This window comes from Poromitra crassiceps, assembly GCF_964638095.1.
Source record: "Poromitra crassiceps genome assembly, chromosome: 22".
Taxonomy (NCBI): domain Eukaryota; kingdom Metazoa; phylum Chordata; class Actinopteri; order Beryciformes; family Melamphaidae; genus Poromitra; species Poromitra crassiceps.
Genome location: NC_139647.1, coordinates 22162986 through 22180898, shown reverse-complemented (window position 1 = coordinate 22180898; position 17913 = coordinate 22162986). Strand labels below are relative to the sequence as shown.

At 44.9% G+C, this 17913-nt stretch overlaps 1 protein-coding gene across 1 annotated transcript in view; it reads left to right on the top strand.

Annotated features, from left to right (window-relative positions):
- LOC310796419 (PDZ domain-containing protein 2-like) overlaps window positions 1–17913 on the top strand; it is a gene marked incomplete at its 5' end in the record, with an annotated part of 145538 nt that overhangs the window by 87945 nt on the left and 39680 nt on the right. The window lies entirely within an intron of this gene.

The window sequence follows — 17913 nt, the reverse complement described above, 5'->3', positions numbered from 1 at the left end:
GACACATCACTTGTCTGGAGTGAAAGAGGACATGAAACATTTGATCATATTACTCTAGTGTTACAGTTAGTTATGTCATGGTAAAGTACAGTATGTACAGTCTGTCCTGTGGCTGTGTCATCACAAAGGGGCATTAGCTAAGGGAGTGACTCAAACAGAAGGATACATAGACTGGGGAACCGGTGTTCGCTCTTCCCATGTGATTCCAAACAGAAGACCGCGGCTACTTTTCTAGTGTAACATTATGTTTGGTAGGAGTTCCATCTTATTTGTTTTATGTAAAGAAATGAACAGCATAGTACTCGCCAAGACGGAGCGCTACCATTCATGGCCTGAGCTGGCCACAAACACCGAAGGACCCCTTAGGTAGGCTAACCTCCATTCCACTGATGCTACCGCCACTTGTCATGGTTCAGAGTTACTCTCCGGAGTAGGCTGCCGCACTCACAAAACTGACATCAAATAATGATGGAAACATAAATCAGTTGCAAAACGCATCATTCTGGATGTTCTGGATGCGGAAGTGAACAGATGTTGCTCTTAGGGTGGCTTCAAGGGCCACTAGGGCACATCCATGGAGAATCACATTGAGAGCCTTAGCGGCCGTGCACACTGGGAACGTGTTTTTCACATCAGAATGCTTTGGAAATCATGCCCAGAGCGCTTCCAACACGCACAGATGACAGCGCATGGAGCGCCCTTTCTGTTTTGTTTTGTTTTCTCTGCCGTCGCACGCAGGGCACAGCGGTCAAATGGACGGTAGCCAGATACAGTAGTTTCGTCTGTTTGTTGTTGTTGATTGTTCACACTGTAAACATGAAAGCCAGATTATCGGCAATTATGGGAGCAGCGGAGTTTGAAGATCCCTCTGCCAGGAGAAGGGGTAGGAGGAGCGCGCTTTCCTCCAAATGTTCAACTTTTCTCAGCTTGAGACGCCCAGAGCGCTCCGCCCAAAAACACTAGCCACCAGGGGCCAGTTGCACCAACAGGGCTTAGTTATGCCTGGTCATAACTCCTATGCCGGTCGTTGTTAAGACCAGTCTTAAGAGTGGATTTATGCCGGTTGCACCAACACGGTTTATGCCTGGTCGTAACTATGTCGGGCATAGCAAAGCGCGTCCATGTGAATTGCCGGGGAATGCCCCCTGATTGGCCCAAAAATGTGCCTCGCGACCTGCTTGGAGCGTCACTGTGCCATATGGCCACTACTGTATGTGCGTCACTACACCCTCCCTCGTCCCACCCTCCCTCCTCCTGTGGAAGCTCTGGGGGAAAATGGCGGCGATTGACTGCCAGGCAGTCTGAATGAAATTGAATGTAACGTTCCCAATTCTATGTATTCAATTCTAAAAAACGACCCTCAACATTTGGGAAGGCTAAGCCACACAACTAGTTTGTTATAATCGCACGTCATGCTTCGAAGGCGACTTGACGACGATGAGGACCGTGAGGACTCAATCACAGCAGGTCTCCGCTGATAGACTACCACGGAGATCTCTGTTACAGTCACAGGCACTTTACGCCTCCTCCTGGCCAGGCGTAAGAGTTACGCCTGGGCTTAGTCAAAAGAAGGCTTAAGCCCTCTTGGTGCAACTGGCGTAACCAGCGCAGCGGGAAGTAGGGGTGCTGCAGGTGCTGCAGCACCCCCTAGTAACGAGAGATGATTTTTATGATTTTTTGATTAAATCTTTTTTTCTTTTTTTTTTTTTTCTTTTTTTTTTTTGCAGTGCACTGTGTTCCTTTCTTGTTTGGGAAATTATTGCATTATTGATATACTGAAAATGTAGCCTATTTAAATAGAATAGATCAACCTTCCAATCAAGGAAGTTACATGCTATAGGCTAGAGAAGAAGAAGAAGCACGCATGCGCGGTGCGCACGTGTTGAAACGGAGCATTTCCTGCTGTAGCTAAATGATCGCAAACAAAAAATCTGTCACAAATAATGACACAAAAACGTATTGTAGATTTTTTTGGTAAACAACCAGCTTCTAAAAAGAGCACAGCTGGTGAAGTCCAGCACCAGCGAGCCCAGGAAAACAGCTCGACCAGTACTCCATCGGTTTCGCCTGGTTGTAGCTGCTCGGAGAGCACAGGTGACAACACCCCGAGGATCAGGCCTCGCACTGCGGCCAATGTCAACGTGGAGCCCACCTGCGGTCCAGCCAGACCTCCGCCACCAGCACCTCCACCTAGCTGTCAAGCTGACTTGGCAGGATTTGAAGAGCCTTTCCAGCCATCCGACTACAATTTTCCTGCCAGACGTTTTGGGAAAGAAACTTTCAGCCGTGCATTCACAGCAACTTGGTTTTCGAAATGGAAGTGGCTTCATTACGTGGCGGAGAGTGATCACGTTGTGTGTTTTACTTGTGTGAAAGCAGTGGAAAAAAAACTGATTGCTGAAGACAGTTTTAGGGCAGACAATCCCTTCCTGAAGAGAGGCTTTACAAACTGGCGTAAAGCAATTGAAAAATTCAAAGAGCACGAGAGATCTAAGTTGCACACCGATGCAATAGAAAGGCATGCTGCTTTGTGTAATGTATCCATCAATGCCCTTTTGTCTGATGCTGCTGACAAACAGCAAGGCATTGCGCGACACGTTTTGGAGATGCTTTTCAGAACGATCAGATTCCTGGGCAGCAAGGGAATCGCCTTCAGGGGTGACACAACACGTGATGGAATACTTTATGAACTAATGATTGAGCGTGCATATGAGCGTCCAGAAGAACGGCAATGGATTCAAAAAAGAGACAATTGGATGTCTGATAAAGTACAAAACGAAATCATTCAACAGTTTGCCCATGCTATCCAGAGGGATATTGTAACCCGTTCATCTAAATGCAGATTTTATGGATTAACTGCAGATGGCACGACTGACATGAGCACTATGGAGCAGTTTTCATGCAATCTGCAATTTGTTGAAAGTAGCAGCCTGGAGCCCCATTGCGTATTTTTGGGATTTTATAATGCTCCTGACAGCACTGGGGAAACTCTTTTCACATGCATCAAGGACATATTTTTAAGGCTGAATATCCCTATTGAACGCCTTGCAGGATATTGCTTTGATGGAGCAAGCAACATGTCCGGGTGTTTTTCTGGAGTTCAGGCTCGGCTTAAAGAAGTAAGCCCTCAGTCACTCTATGTGCACTGCAGCAACCACTCACTGGACTTGATTCTCCAAGAAGTCACACGTGAAGTCAGTCTTGTGGCCGACACTTTGAACTTTGTGCAAGGCGTTTCTGTTGTGATTAGAGAATCGTCAAAGCGAAAACAGCTTTATCAGTCGCTTTTTGGCTGCGACGAGGAGGCTGTCAACATCCTTGGCCTGTGCCCGACCAGGTGGTGCGTCCGCGCTTCAGCAATCAAACGCGTATGTTCCTCATACAGCACTCTCCTGGCCACACTGAATACGCTAAAAGATGACAAGAGTGTCAGAGGGGAGGGCAGGGCAAAGATCGCTGGACTACACAAACAGGCTCTAAAAGGGAGAACATTGTTCGGTCTTCTCTGCTGCCATGCACTGTTCGATCCATGTGAAATAGTCGCCAAGACTCTGCAGAGTCCCAAAGCAAGTGCCCTCGGTGCGCTTGAATGCGCAAATGTGCTCAAAGTACGCATAGCCAAACTCCGGGATGATGCCGTCGTGGATGACATGGTCCGCCAGGTTGAAACCCGTGGCTCACAAATGGGCCTGAAAATGCCAGACACCACTCCAAGAGTGAGCAGAACCCGCTCGCTTTCGCCAAACCACAGAGCCAGAGGCAGTTGCGCACGACGCAGCAACAGTGATTTGGCGACGTAGCTTTTACGAGGCCGTTGATTTGGTGTCAGCGGAGCTGAAGAGAAGATTTGATCAGGAGAGTATGACAGTAGCAGCGAACCGAGAGAGGGCAGTTATAGAGGCAGCAGAGGGGAAAAGTGAAACAGTTGATTTGGAGCCCCTTCACCTCCCCAAGGAGCTGGACGCAGCCCGCCTTGATCTCCAGCTCAGAATGCTTGGCGATGTCACCAGAGAGTCTCGTTGTGTCACAGTTCAAGATGTAGCAACATGCCTCTCCAAGATCCATCCACAAGCAAGATCCCTGTTTACAGAAGCTGAAAAACTCATAGAGTTATGTCTGTGCCTGCCCATCTCCGTGGCCTCATCCGAACGGACCTTCTCTACCTTGCGTCGCTTGAAAACATGGTTACGCAACACCATGACCCAGAAGAGACTGAGTCACCTCGCACTGATGCATGTCCACAATGACATTTTGAACTCATTGGACATCCATGCCCTCATGAGAGCCTTCATTTCCATAACCCCTGAGCGCAAGGCCACATTTGGATTATTACCACAGGCCGCTAGTGAGGCTACACCTGTAGCACCTGCCCACTGAACACCTGGCCCACGCCCACAACTCAAAGTAAGACATTTGGTGTGTAATAAGCTGCCGCGGAGCAGTTTAATATTCAGTTGACAATCAATCAATACCCCTTGTAACATTGCTTGAAAAAGAAAAACGTGTATGCAGTTTTATGTTGCATGCGCAATAGGCATTTGGAGCTGTTGTCTGTGCCCATCAATAGCTTGTAACCTACATGCTTTGCTTTAAAAAGAAAAGAAAGATAAAAAGTGCATAGCCTATTTGGATTTATGTTCTTGTGTGCGCAAATGCGCCCTGTGTGTTTTGATTTACATTTGGTCAGTCAGGTGTAATGCTGCGGCGCATATATGATCAGTGTGATATATAATATCACACTGATCCCGCTAACACTGTATTATAACTTTGATTTTAATTTCTTTAATATAGTGAACCAATTCAGAATTGGTGCGCAGGAACTGCTGATGCAGCAGGGCAGTAGCCTAATTTTGGCTGGTTGAATTATAGGCTATAAACTTTATTTGACTATATGGTTTTTCGTTTTGTTTATTTATTTTATTTATTTATTGTTTGATTTATTTTAACCATGGAGTATGTTTGAGTTCGTTAAATGATCGAATTAATATTTTTTGAAGTGATGAGTAAGTTAAAGTTGACCACTTATTCAGGGCCTGAGACTTTTAAAAGCAGATATCCTTATCCAGCTGGGGAAAGTGTCCCTTCTCCTTGTGTGCTGTGCACAATGCGCTTTTGGACTGTGTATTGCAATGTTGTGGCATTATTGTGAGCAATTTATTCCAGGCAATAAAAAGTTTAACTTGGAGTGCTATCCTCTTCTCTTTTATTCTTGACATTGTAGGATTTAGCACCCAGTTATTGGTTGAGTTGAGAGCGTTTTTTGATTTTTTTTGATATCTTGAGCAATTTATTGTGCAATTGAATAGCTTTTGTATTAGGCATTAAGTGTTTTAGAGACCTGGCTATGCAGTTGCTGCTTTTTTGGTCAGTACTGTATTATTGTTATTGTAGGCCTATGTTTTATGTAGCCTATGGAAAGACAACCAATACGAATTGTTTAATCTTTAATTAATAATAATAATCTTTAATAATTATCTTTATCTTTATTAAATCTTTAATTTAATAATAATCTTTAATTATTATTTAATTTAATTACCGTAAAATACCAATTAGAAGCCGACTTCCAAATTGCCGCGGGTCCCATATATAAGCGCCGTCTGGATACATATTTTGTACATAAAAGCAGGTTCCAATTTGACGCCCGGTTAGTTTTTTCAATGTTTTCTTTTTACCTTTGCAACATCCTGTTGAATGCATCTCCCAAACACAATGAAGACAACGAGGAAACGAGGAACAACGAGGAAAAAAACCACATGCACAAAACTTGCTGATCAAAATTCGTTTTCTGTCAACATCTGATGATTCTGAAAATTGTGTAGGCATTTCCTGAAGATTTTTATACACTAAAGGCTGGCTCACACTACAGGATTTTCGGGCCGATTTATGCCCGATTCACCCCTCCCGAGAATCGGAGGAGAAATCTGGCCTGGCAGCTTGCCAAGCTTGGTCGGGCCCGATTTTCGGCACCGATTATCTTGTAGTGTGAGCTGTTTGCAGATCCAATCTTAAGCCTCCCGATCTGCTCAAAGCCTCATCGGGGCCGTCCCGATCATATCAAACATGTTTGATATTTAGGACTGAAAATCTGCGCGAATACATCATTCTGCTGCTGCGGGAGACTCCTCTCATTATCGTTAATTGACGCGGCTCATTTGATGCGCGCTGCAGGCATCAGATAGGCTACCAAATACCAACAGCACAGAACCATGAGGATTTGGGGGAAAATGTCACTAATTTATATCACGATGAATGACCAATGAATAAAAAGTTGTTATATCGTAGTTTTGAGCCCCTGCCAGTCAGAGGCTGTAATCTCCTATCGAGCAGTGTGGGGAAAAAAGGCATTTCTGCTGCGGGAAGCAATCCAGTCTATCCAAACTTTTGCCGATCTCATGACATGCAGCAGGGGAATATATTTTGGTAGCGCATGTGTTTGTGGGGGTTCCTCTGCCTTTCAGACAATAGAGTCGCGTTGTTTACACGCATGCTAACTACCGTGAGATTCATTTGTTTGGCGAGACGGGCATGAAAATGAGGAAAGAGAGAGAGGTGAGGTGGGGGCGGAGCGCTTTGGTCACTGCTGGAACCCCAAAAACGAAACAGGTTCGGAGTATGGCCGGGCATCATGTGATTATCCTGCCGATAATCTTAATAATATCCTGTAGTGCGTGGTGCGCCACATTTACAAATCTTGTAGTGTGTGCATGTTTGAGATTCTAGGGAAGATAATCTGGGAAGATTCTCCTGTAGTGCGTGTCACAGCCAGATTTCAAAATCGGCTAGGATTGTCAGAATCCTGTAGTCTGAGCCCAGCTTAAAACCGACATCTCTGGTGTAATAATTATTTTGAGAAATGTGCCTATGGTATGTTTCCCTGCCAGCGGGCATAGAAGTCAGCTTCTAATTGGTATTTCACGGCACTTTCACATGTGCGCTACTGAAGAGGGTAGGCTCCGTGAGTGATGAACTTTTTAAAAATTCGTTTTCCAGCAACACCTGACAGTTATGAAAATTGTGTAGGCATTTTCTGAAGATTTTTGTAGGCCTACAAATCCGACATCTCTGATTGAGAAATGTGAGTAGGCTATAATGTTTCCCCTGCCAGCGGAGGAGGCAGCGATGATGCAACAAATAATCTGCTCACATGATGATCATGTTCTCTCACCTTCAGCGGAGAAAGTTTAGTGGTAAATACCGGTAGGTCACAGTTCAGCTCAAATTTTATTTGATTTCATGTAGGCTGCAGGCCAGAACTGGCATGCAATGTGCTCTGCTGCGCTGAGAGGGAGGCGCGGCTCTCCCCATAGACAAGCAATCGTGTGGGGGGCTGTAGCCAACTGATTAAAATAAATGGTTTAAATAGACAATTTCATACTATTTACAATCTTTGCTGAGCAATATTTTTGTACAAAAATAATTAAAGCAGGTCCCAAACTGCCACAGGTCCCATATTGACGTGGGGTCTGGCTACATATTTTGTCAATTAACGCCAGGGCTAATAATTGGTATTTTACGGTAAATTATATTCCTCTAAATATGGCAAAAAATGTAAAAAAAAAAACGTCAAAGTCCCTCCCCCTCAGCACCCCCTGTTCAAAATGACTTCCCGCGGCCCTGGGCGTAACTGTTAGGTCGTAAAGTTATTACCGACTTAGCTTATACCCAGTCTTAAGCCCTGTTGGTGCAACTGGCCCCAGGAGCGCTTAAATGCCAGATCCGGTCCTTGAAAGAGGAGCGCTCCTAGCGCATCTTTACCATAGAGAATGAATTGCAGAGAGGCACGGGCTTCTCAAATACACACGTCCAGTTTGCACAACCCCTTAACAAGCATTAATGACCCATACCAGCTGGCGAATACCATATAGCCTAAATGCAACACCATCATGTTCTTGTAGCATTTTTTATTCAAACAGGCAGACCCGGAGGAAAAGAAACCATTCATCTTTTACTTTTACTCTTTCTCTTCCAAATAATCCAGCCACATAACATTAACTATGAAACAAAATGAAATTGCACAGGAACATAATGGTAAATTGTAAATGGTAAATGGCCTGCATATAGCGCTTTTATCCAAAGCGCTTTACAATCAGTAGGTACATTCACCCATTCATACACCGATGGCGGCAGGCTACCACGCAGGGTGCTGGCACACCAACGGGAGCAATTTGGGGTTCAGTATCTTGCTCAAGGACAGTTCGACATGCAGACTGGAGGAGGCGGGAATCGAACCATCGACCTCTTTTATCCAAAGTGATTAGTGGACGACCCGCTCTACCTCCTGAGCTACAGCCGCCCATGCAGGGCCCGAATTTTTTTGACCCACCGGCCAGTGGCGGGTAGATGGAAAAAATCTACCCGCCAAGCATATTTCTTACCGGCCAAAAAAAAAATGCATTTTTGTGTCACATATATCCATATATATACATTTTTTTCAGTACATTTGAAGTAGATAAGGTATTACGTTGAAATACACACTTAAATAAGAGGCCAGAGTAAAATTTGAAGCTAATTATTTTTAATATATTGATTGATGATTGATTAATCAATACATGTCAAGTCAATCTTATCAATACATGTCAAGTCAATCTTGAGCTTAAATTGTAACCTAATGTTAAACATCATCAGACTCCTCACTCTCTACCCTCTTTGCAGGATTTAACAGAACAGAAGTAAATTTGAAGGTTTTGTAAACATAACTCCTAAGTAAAGTAAAGTAAAATTTTATTTATATAGCACCCTTCTCAGCACGAATGCACAGAGTGCTTTACACATTAAAATAGCAACACAGAAATATAAGTGCAGGAATAATACAAGAAAAAGGCAAAAACATAAGAACATATACAGAGCATGAACAGGTAAAAACAATGGCTAGGAATGACTAAAAGGCCTGTCTAAACAGGTGGGTCTTTAATAGTTTTTTAAACGAGAGCTCAGAGCGAGCGGCTCTCAGATCAGGGGGGAGGGCATTCCAGAGCTTCGGGGCTGTCACTTCGAAGGCTCTGTCGCCTTTTGTTTTTAGCCTGGTCCTCAGACTCCTCACCCTCTCTCTACTTCTCCTCGTTGCAGCCAATGTGACACTGGCTCTGTTCATGGTCACGAACGGCTTCCAGCTTCATTGATTTACTACCGATGACAAACGTGTTGTTTCTATTTTTCTTTTTGGCATACTTGCGGCACACGGAACAACTCATCACTACAGCCCCAGCATCATACTGTAGCCAGTCTCTTGAAACGCCGCTATCGCCAAACCTCCACTCCTCTCGAAACTTTCTTTTGTTAGGTGGTAGGGATGGGCATTTCTAGCAAAAACACTATTCGAAATTCGCTGGCCAAAGTCGACTTTTAACACATTGAGTGCCAAGGACGTCTGTGGACGTCCTAAAAAAAAGTAACGAGGAGTGCCAAGGACGTCTGTGGACGTCCTAAAATCATAATTCATATTATTCCATAATTCTGCTGTTTAAGGTCGTACCTAGCCAGTGAGCATGAATCCCTTCAAGGGATCACACGGCGCCACCTTAAACATCGTCACAGGAGCTGCTCCACCCACCTCAGATCCTTTACTTTGTACAGGAGACAGCGGAGAAAGCCGTGATGAAAGTGGAAACCGATGCATGCTTTCTGCCAGAGCCGTATATATTGCTCTGTTTACAGCGGAGAGTGGGCTCGGCTGCATCCGCGCTCACAACTGAGCTCTTATGCTTCTATCTATCTCCACACGATTTCCTAGAAAGCCAGCATCCGAAGCCGAACGGCCAAGCCTTTTCGTTCAGTCGCGTTTGCCAGCGCGCATCATTTCCTTGATGGGCGCTGGGATCTGTCCGGGGCAAAAACGGAGTCGAGAAAACTAAACTCTGTGCGTGTGGGAGGAGCCCGCAGCTCAGAGGTGGAGAGGGGGGGGGGGGGGAGAGGGGTGTAGGCTGCACAGAAACCACACCACACGCCACCACATCAGAAAACACCAGCCAGAGTCAGTGAATGTGCTCGAAATTAGAGTGCAAAAGGTATTCATAAAAGGGCCTATATCTTGGAAAGTAAAAAAAAACGACAGAAAACCCTTGAAAGTGCACTTTTTTGAGAGGCTGTAATTTCATAATGGAACTGTCTAGAAACAAAATTTCTTCTTTGGAAGAAGCAGGAGTGTTCAATGTTTCATTAAAGTCCAGCCCCGTTAATATAGCCATAATAGAAAAAATTCTATAGCTGTTTTCAACTGAATGGAAGTGAATCTGGCACAGGCTCCAGACAATTTTACTGAAGCGCTGTGGCACTCAATGTGTTAATGGAAATTAGAAAAAAAAAAAAATGTAAAAAATAAAAAAAAAATGTAATTTTTTTTTATTTTTTATTTTTTATTTTTTGTCAGTGAAATGTTGCATTGTCTCCCCTGATTCTAAGTATAGTCGAATCGCTTGGTTTGAGCAAGTAAAACAATTTGTATAAGCATTTTAAGCAAGGTTTATGGAAAAATGAATGGCAGATGAAATCCCATGAATAGGGAGAGGTTGCTTATAAAAAATGTTTTACTTGCTCAAACCAAGCGATTCGACTATACTTAGAATCAGGGGAGACAATGCAACATTTCACTCACCAAAAAAAAAAAAAAAAAAAAAAAACGTTTTTTTTTTTTTTTTTTTTTCAATAAACGAATTTCGACTTTCAATAATAAAAGTCGACCTTGATAATAACAACGATTATTCGAAAATTCGAAATTCGATGCCCATCCCTATTAGGTGGTCCCGCTCTCGCTGCCGCTTCATCCTTTTCGTCGGAGAAAGCAGCGGTGGGTTTTCTTTTTAGCGGCCGGCTTACTCCCTCGATATGGTTCCACATTGTAACCCATTTAACGTTATATTAAGCTAACGTTAGCTATAGCAGGCGGACCGGCGTAACGTTAGCTCCCTGCAGTGCAAGCAGGCGCTGCAGAATGCAGATGGCCATGGCCAGTCAGGACAGAAGAGTAGCGGATGTGACGTCGGCCAAAACAAGCCAAAAATGAGGCCGGAGATGCAAGGAGAGATTGGGGGCTGCAATAAAGGCGACTGTCGTAAGACCAAAACACACCGCAGTTTTAATTATTTTACATGACTATTTTGTTACCCGCCACGTAGTGGACATACCTTTCAATGTCACTCGCCAAACCTAAAATCGGCCCGCCATTGGCGGGTGGCGGGCTCTAATTTCAGGCCCTGCGCCCATGGTTTTTAAAAGTGCCATTTAACAATATAACAGAAGTAATCCCAAAGCCATCAACACCCCCACTCACTCGCTCTGAGCATTAACTCATTGAGTGCCAGCCACTTTTGGAGAACGGACGCTCCCAGTGCCTGAGTTTCAGAGCGTTTTCAGTGATTTCTCGAGGCCCACAGAATATTGTGTGATATTACTATGTAAACACCGAACACGCACAAAGAACGATGAGACTCTATTGTATCAGCAGCAAAAAAAAGTTTATTGATATCATTTTCCGTTCTTTAGTTATCAGCCAGAGAAGATAGGTCAAAAACAGCAAAAACAGGCGTTTCCATCTAGAAGCTGAGATATTGAGCCTTTTGTGAAATGAAGCATTTCAACCAAATCACTGACTCTGAAACTAATATTTTGTGACCTGAAACATCTGAACAGTAATTTCCTTCAATAAACAGCACCCACACCCCCCTCAACTCCAAACTCCTCCTCCGTGGGAGTGTCTCTGGTGGCTCTGCTCGCTGTGCTGGCTGCTGCGTGTGTCAGGCGAGTCTCTACTGCCTGCTATGGCAGGCTCTGCTGCCTCACAGATCCACGTTCAGATGGCGGCCGCTCGTCGGGGGAGTCTGGATGGGGCTCGCGTTCGTCTGCGTTTCTGGGGTTACGGTTGTGAGCTGGGATGAAGCTGCGTCCGATTATAGGCTTTCTGCTGCGCGTTTCAAAGTGCGCTGCCCCCAGTCTATTTTCGGAGCGCTCAGCCTTGTGCGCCGGCTCCCAGCGCGACACTGAAAAGCCAAACCATTCTCATGAGAATGGTTTGGCTTTGGTTTTATTTTCTGGCGGCTAATCGTGTGGAGAAGCTATGCAGCAGAGACAGAGACATTTGTGGGAGCGGATTGAATGCTGTTCGCAGCTAACGTTGGCACCAGGCAGCCAGAGCAATCTGTGCCGCTCTGGCTCATGCATCGGTTTCTCTTTCATCACAGGGCTTTTTCTGCTTTTTTTTCCTCAACTTTCTCTAATCTGGAGAGCACTGTCGCCACCTAATGGGTCGGTAAAATAGGTTATACACATTCAACATGCCCCAAAATTTTACAGGAGATGGATCTGGCTTTGATCCACGTCCCACCGTCAAAAAACGCAATTGACGACTTTAGTCGTCATTGGCACTCAACGTTACTATCAGAATTGAATCTTGAATCTTGAATCTTGAATCTTGAATCTTGAATCTTGAATTGACGACTAAAGTCGTCATTGGCTCTGAATCTTGAATCTTGAATCTTGAATCTTGAATTGACGACTAAAGTCATCATTGGCACTCAATGAGTTAAATGTTTTCAAACATGAGCTGCTCTGTGAGTGACATGGACATAGTACTAGGGGTTTGGGTGGTTCAAATCCGTTAGCATGACCGCGTGCTCACAACGGATAATTGTGTTCATACATATACACCTCATCCGAGTAATGTCTGGATATCTTCAGGAGTTCACTGCATGTCTGAAAAGGGCTTTAGATGGAACTTCCATAATACAATGTACAGTAATTACCGTACAAATAATTACTTATTATTGTTATTATAACATTTTGTTTCATATTACAAAATAAAATGTCTACTTTGTGGATTAAAGTAGAATTACGGTTTTTACAATCTGGACCTCATTTCCAGCTTTAACTCATTGAGTGCCAGCCACTTTTGGAGAACGGACGCTCCCAGTGCCAGAGTTTCAGAGCGTTTTCAGTGATTTCTCGAGGCCCACAGAATATTGTGTGATATTACTATGTAAACACCGAACACGCACAAAGAACGATGAGACTCTATTGTATCAGCAGCAAAAAATTAATTAATACACAGGACAAGATGTTACTATCCCTTGTGCCAAAATCCGAGGAAAAACACATTTAGAAGCCCAATCCAGAATAAAACAAGCTAACAGGCTAACAAACTAATAAACAAGACACAAATCACCAGTTACCTACCCTAGCCAACAGCAGTATGAAGCATGTCATTGGGGTTTTCAAGTGGGCACCTTCCTTCACCGACGTTTCGTTAAGTTAGGCCCACGACACCTCAAGAAGGCTTAACGGTGTAATCCAGCGTCCTGGAAACACCCCCCTCCATGCTACCACCGCACAACTGCATATTACCTCACTTTCTAAGCCTAGCTATCCAGGTCGATTCGGTATGACATTCCTGACTACACCACCACTGTCAATGATTCAGCCCTGTTGATGCGGACCGTTAATCATGACTACCAACAAACAATCCCTAACTACACCACCACTGTCAATGATTCAGCCCTGTTGATGCGGACCGTTAATCATGACCAACAAACAATCCCTAACTACACCACCACCGTCAATGATTCAGCCCTGTTGATGCGGACCGTTAATCATGACCAACAACAAACAATCCCTAACTACACCACCACTGTCAATGATTCAGCCCTGTTGATGCGGACCGTTAATCATGACCAACAACAAACAATCAATCTGACCTTAGCGAGCTCCCCAGCTAGCATGTTTCCTCCTTATCCACAGCCATTCACTTGCTCGTTCTGCTGCCTGAGACATGTTGCTAACCGCAAGTTTCAGGCTCCGTCCCCGAATGCCCAACTCAGTTAGTAAGGCAATAACGGACTTTGCCACAAAACCACGGCAGCCCACCTCTACAGGCGCACTCGAGCCCTCCAACCTCGCTGCTCTGCCTCTGCTGCCATTTCAGCATACCTAGCTTTCTTGCGCTCATAAGCCTCCTCAACTCGATCTTCCCACGGGACTGTGAGTTCGATAAAATAAACTCTCTTCTCTACCTCAGACCACAGTAACAAGTCCGGACGTAGCCGGGTGCTAACTATATATGCTGGGATGACTAGCTGTTCATTCAAGTCAACCCTCATTTCCCAGGCTCCACCTACACTTAGCTGCCCTAACTTGTGCCTGACCTTAATTGGTCTAATCTTTTCTCCCTCACGTACAAATTTGATCTGTCTATTGTCTTTGCTAGCAACTAGAGAATTTACTTCTAGCCGCTTTTCCTCAACTGCAGCTGCCAAACATTTCAACACCTGGTTGTGACGCCAGGTGTATCGCCCCTGGGAGAGACTGACCTTACACCCTGACAGTATATGCCTCAATGTACATACACTAGAACACAACGGGCAGGCACCATCCTCGCCCAACCACTGATTTAAGTTCTGGGGAGATGGCAGCACATCATAAGTAGCCCCTAGAATAAATCTAATTCTGCTGGCCTCCATGCTCCACAACTCTCTCCACTTCAACTTTCTCTTCTCTACACTCTCCCAGTTCACCCACTGTCCTTGCTTTGCCTGCGACACTGCCTTAGTACATCTTACTGCCTCCTCTTGCCTATGTACTTCTTCAACTACCATCTTCCTCTTTTCTATTACTGATGCCTTGTTCCACACAGGTTTCCCTATGCACAACCCTAAGCCTCCACGCCCATGCTGCACCTGACCTATGATATCCCTGTGTCTAAGAGCTGACTGTGCTTGCTGTACTGCCTCCTTTGGGTTCCACTTCCTCCCTGTTTTAACTGTGGGCGCTACACTCCTAACCACTGGATCCTTTGACTGAGTCAGAGTCATTTCCAGTCTAACCTTAGCACACTTGAACTCCTCTGTCAGGCTAGATAATGGCAATTCCAATATGCCTTTCCCATATAAGGCTACACTGCTTAGGCAGCGTGGGACTCCGAGCCATTTTCTAATGAATGAGTTAATCATCCTTTCTAGCTTTTCTACCTTTGAAAGGGGAACCTCATACACTGTCAGTGGCCACATCAACCGAGGCAACAATCCAAACTGCAAACACCACAACTTTAACTTTCCTGGGAGCCCTGACTTGTCTATACTTGAAATACCTTGAATCATTTCCTGCCTCACCTCCTCAAACTGTCCCTTATCACTGAGACTTGCATCATACCATCTTCCCAAACTCTTGACTGGTTTCTCTAACACTGTAGGCACCACCTCATCATTTATAACAAACTTCTTACCTACTACCCTCCCTTTAATGATTGAAATACTCCTGGACTTACTTGGCTTCACTTTCATTCTAGCCCACTGCAGATTACTATTTAACTTATCCAACAATCTGCTAGTACATGGAGCGGTTGACGTCATAGTCGTCATGTCATCCATGTATGCCCTAATTGGAGGGAGCCGCAGCCCTCCCTGCAGCCTTTCTCCACCCACTACCCATTTTGAAGCCCTAATAATGATCTCCATTGCCATGGTAAAAGCTAATGGGGAAATTGTACACCCTGCCATAATGCCTATCTCCAGCTGCTGCCAAGCTGTAGTGTACTCTGCTGTGGTAAAGCAGAGTTGAATATCTAAGAAGTAGGCTTTAACTAAGCTCTTTATACTACCTGGCACTCTAAAGAAATCAAAGGCCTCCCATAACAGACTATGCGGCACTGACCCGAAAGCATTAGCCAGGTCCAAGAATACTACATGCAGGTCTCTCTTCTCACGCCTAGCTGACTGGATTTGGTGCCAGATCATGCTGGTGTGCTCTAAGCACCCGGAGAAGCCGGGAATTCCAGCCTTTTGCACCGAAGTATCTATTAGCCTATTCTTTTCTAGATAACTAGACAGCCTCTGTGCCACAACACTAAAGAAAACCTTCCCTTCAACATTAAGTAGACTGATAGGTCTAAACTGACTTATCTCTAACGAGTCCCTTTCTTTAGGAATGAAGATTCCCCCTGCTCTACGCCATGCCTTAGGAATAACCTGCTTCTTCCAGACTACCTTCATCAGCTTCCATAGAAACTGCAACACATCTGGAGCACTCTTATACAGCCGGTAGGGGACTCCATTAGGACCCGGGGCTGAAGAGGCCCTTGCACGTCTCACTACTTCTTGAACTTCTTTCCACCTTGGTGGGCTATCATCACACTGGCTCTCTATTTCACCAATAGGTGGAATATCAGCTGGGACTGTCATCTCTCTAAACCTTTCCCTATCTTTGTGAACCTCCTCCAAATATTCCTCAAGCTTCTGCTTAGGTACCATAAGGCTACCATTCTTTTCCTTACTAAACAATGACTTCACAAATCTAAATGGATCCTTATAGAATGCTATTCTAGCTCGCTCTTTCTTTTTCCTATTTTTCCTAATGCTCTCTGCTCTTCTTAAAACTGCCAACCGATCCCTCACATCTGACTGCAAGCAATCAATGCCTTCCTTCTCAACCTCTGTAGCTTTCCTCCACTGCCTCTTAAGCTGTCTTCTCTCCTGGATAAGTCTATCTATCTCTTGTTGGCGCCTAGATTTAACTACCTCACCCTCTAGTTTCTTCCTTTTCTCAAAGACGCCAAACCTTTCCTTACCATAATCATAAATACAATCTCCCATTTTCTCCAACTTACTCTCAGCAGTTCCTTTAAGCTTCTCTAACATCCTAACCAAATCACTATTGATATCTTCCCACTTCCTACTTTCCGCTGCACCTGGCCACTTAACTCTAGGCTTCTGACTGCTAATCTTCTCCCTTTTTGGCTGGCTGGCCTCTCTGCTTTCCTCGGTGCTAGGACCTGCCTCAACATCAGGGGTGCTGATGTCCTGCGAGCTGTGGGTTACTTCCTGTCGCTGGACTTCACCCGACTGACTTGATAAACTTCTTAAGAAATAATTATCAATGCGGGGTCCCTGTGTTCCCTCTACCAAGCACCTCTTCCTGCCTTGATGGATTCTAAGGCCCCTCAAAGTTGTTACCTTCTGCCAGCCACACAAGCAAACCTGACGCTTCTTTCCATCTACATCTGAACTAGTGGCTTCCACTGACATGTTTTCCCTACTCATAGTCAAGTCCGTTCCAGAGTCAATAACCGTGTCAACCATAGGTGAGTCATCTTCCGCCCCCGCTCTCGCAGACTCTAGGGGTGTTTTTTCATAATTCTGTTTCGTAGCAAGTTTGGGTGTAACCAATGGCCTATTGGCCTTGGCTACTGCCACAATGAGCAGCTAACCCATTGCAGCCCCGGTGGGGTCTAATCCCTCCTGTCAGCTGTCTTTCCATGCTGTCACTAGGTCTTTCCCTAGTTGTCAGCTGCACTATTCACAACAGTCACTAGCCTAAGCTAGCTTTAGTATTAATTAATACACAGGACAAGATGTTACTATCCCTTGTGCCAAAATCCGAGGAAAAACACATTTAGAAGCCCAATCCAGAATAAAACAAGCTAACAGGCTAACAAACTAATAAACAAGACACAAATCACCAGTTACCTACCCTAGCCAACAGCAGTATGAAGCATGTCATTGGGGTTTTCAAGTGGGCACCTTCCTTCACCGACGTTTCGTTAAGTTAGGCCCACGACACCTCAAGAAGGCTTAACGGTGTAATCCAGCGTCCTGGAAACACCCCCCTCCATGCTACCACCGCACAACTGCATATTACCTCACTATCTAAGCCTAGCTATCCAGGTCGATTCGGTATGACATTCCTGACTACACCACCACTGTCAATGATTCAGCCCTGTTGATGCGGACCGTTAATCATGACTACCAACAAACAATCCCTAACTACACCACCACTGTCAATGATTCAGCCCTGTTGATGCGGACCGTTAATCATGACCAACAAACAATCCCTAACTACACCACCACCGTCAATGATTCAGCCCTGTTGATGCGGACCGTTAATCATGACCAACAACAAACAATCCCTAACTACACCACCACTGTCAATGATTCA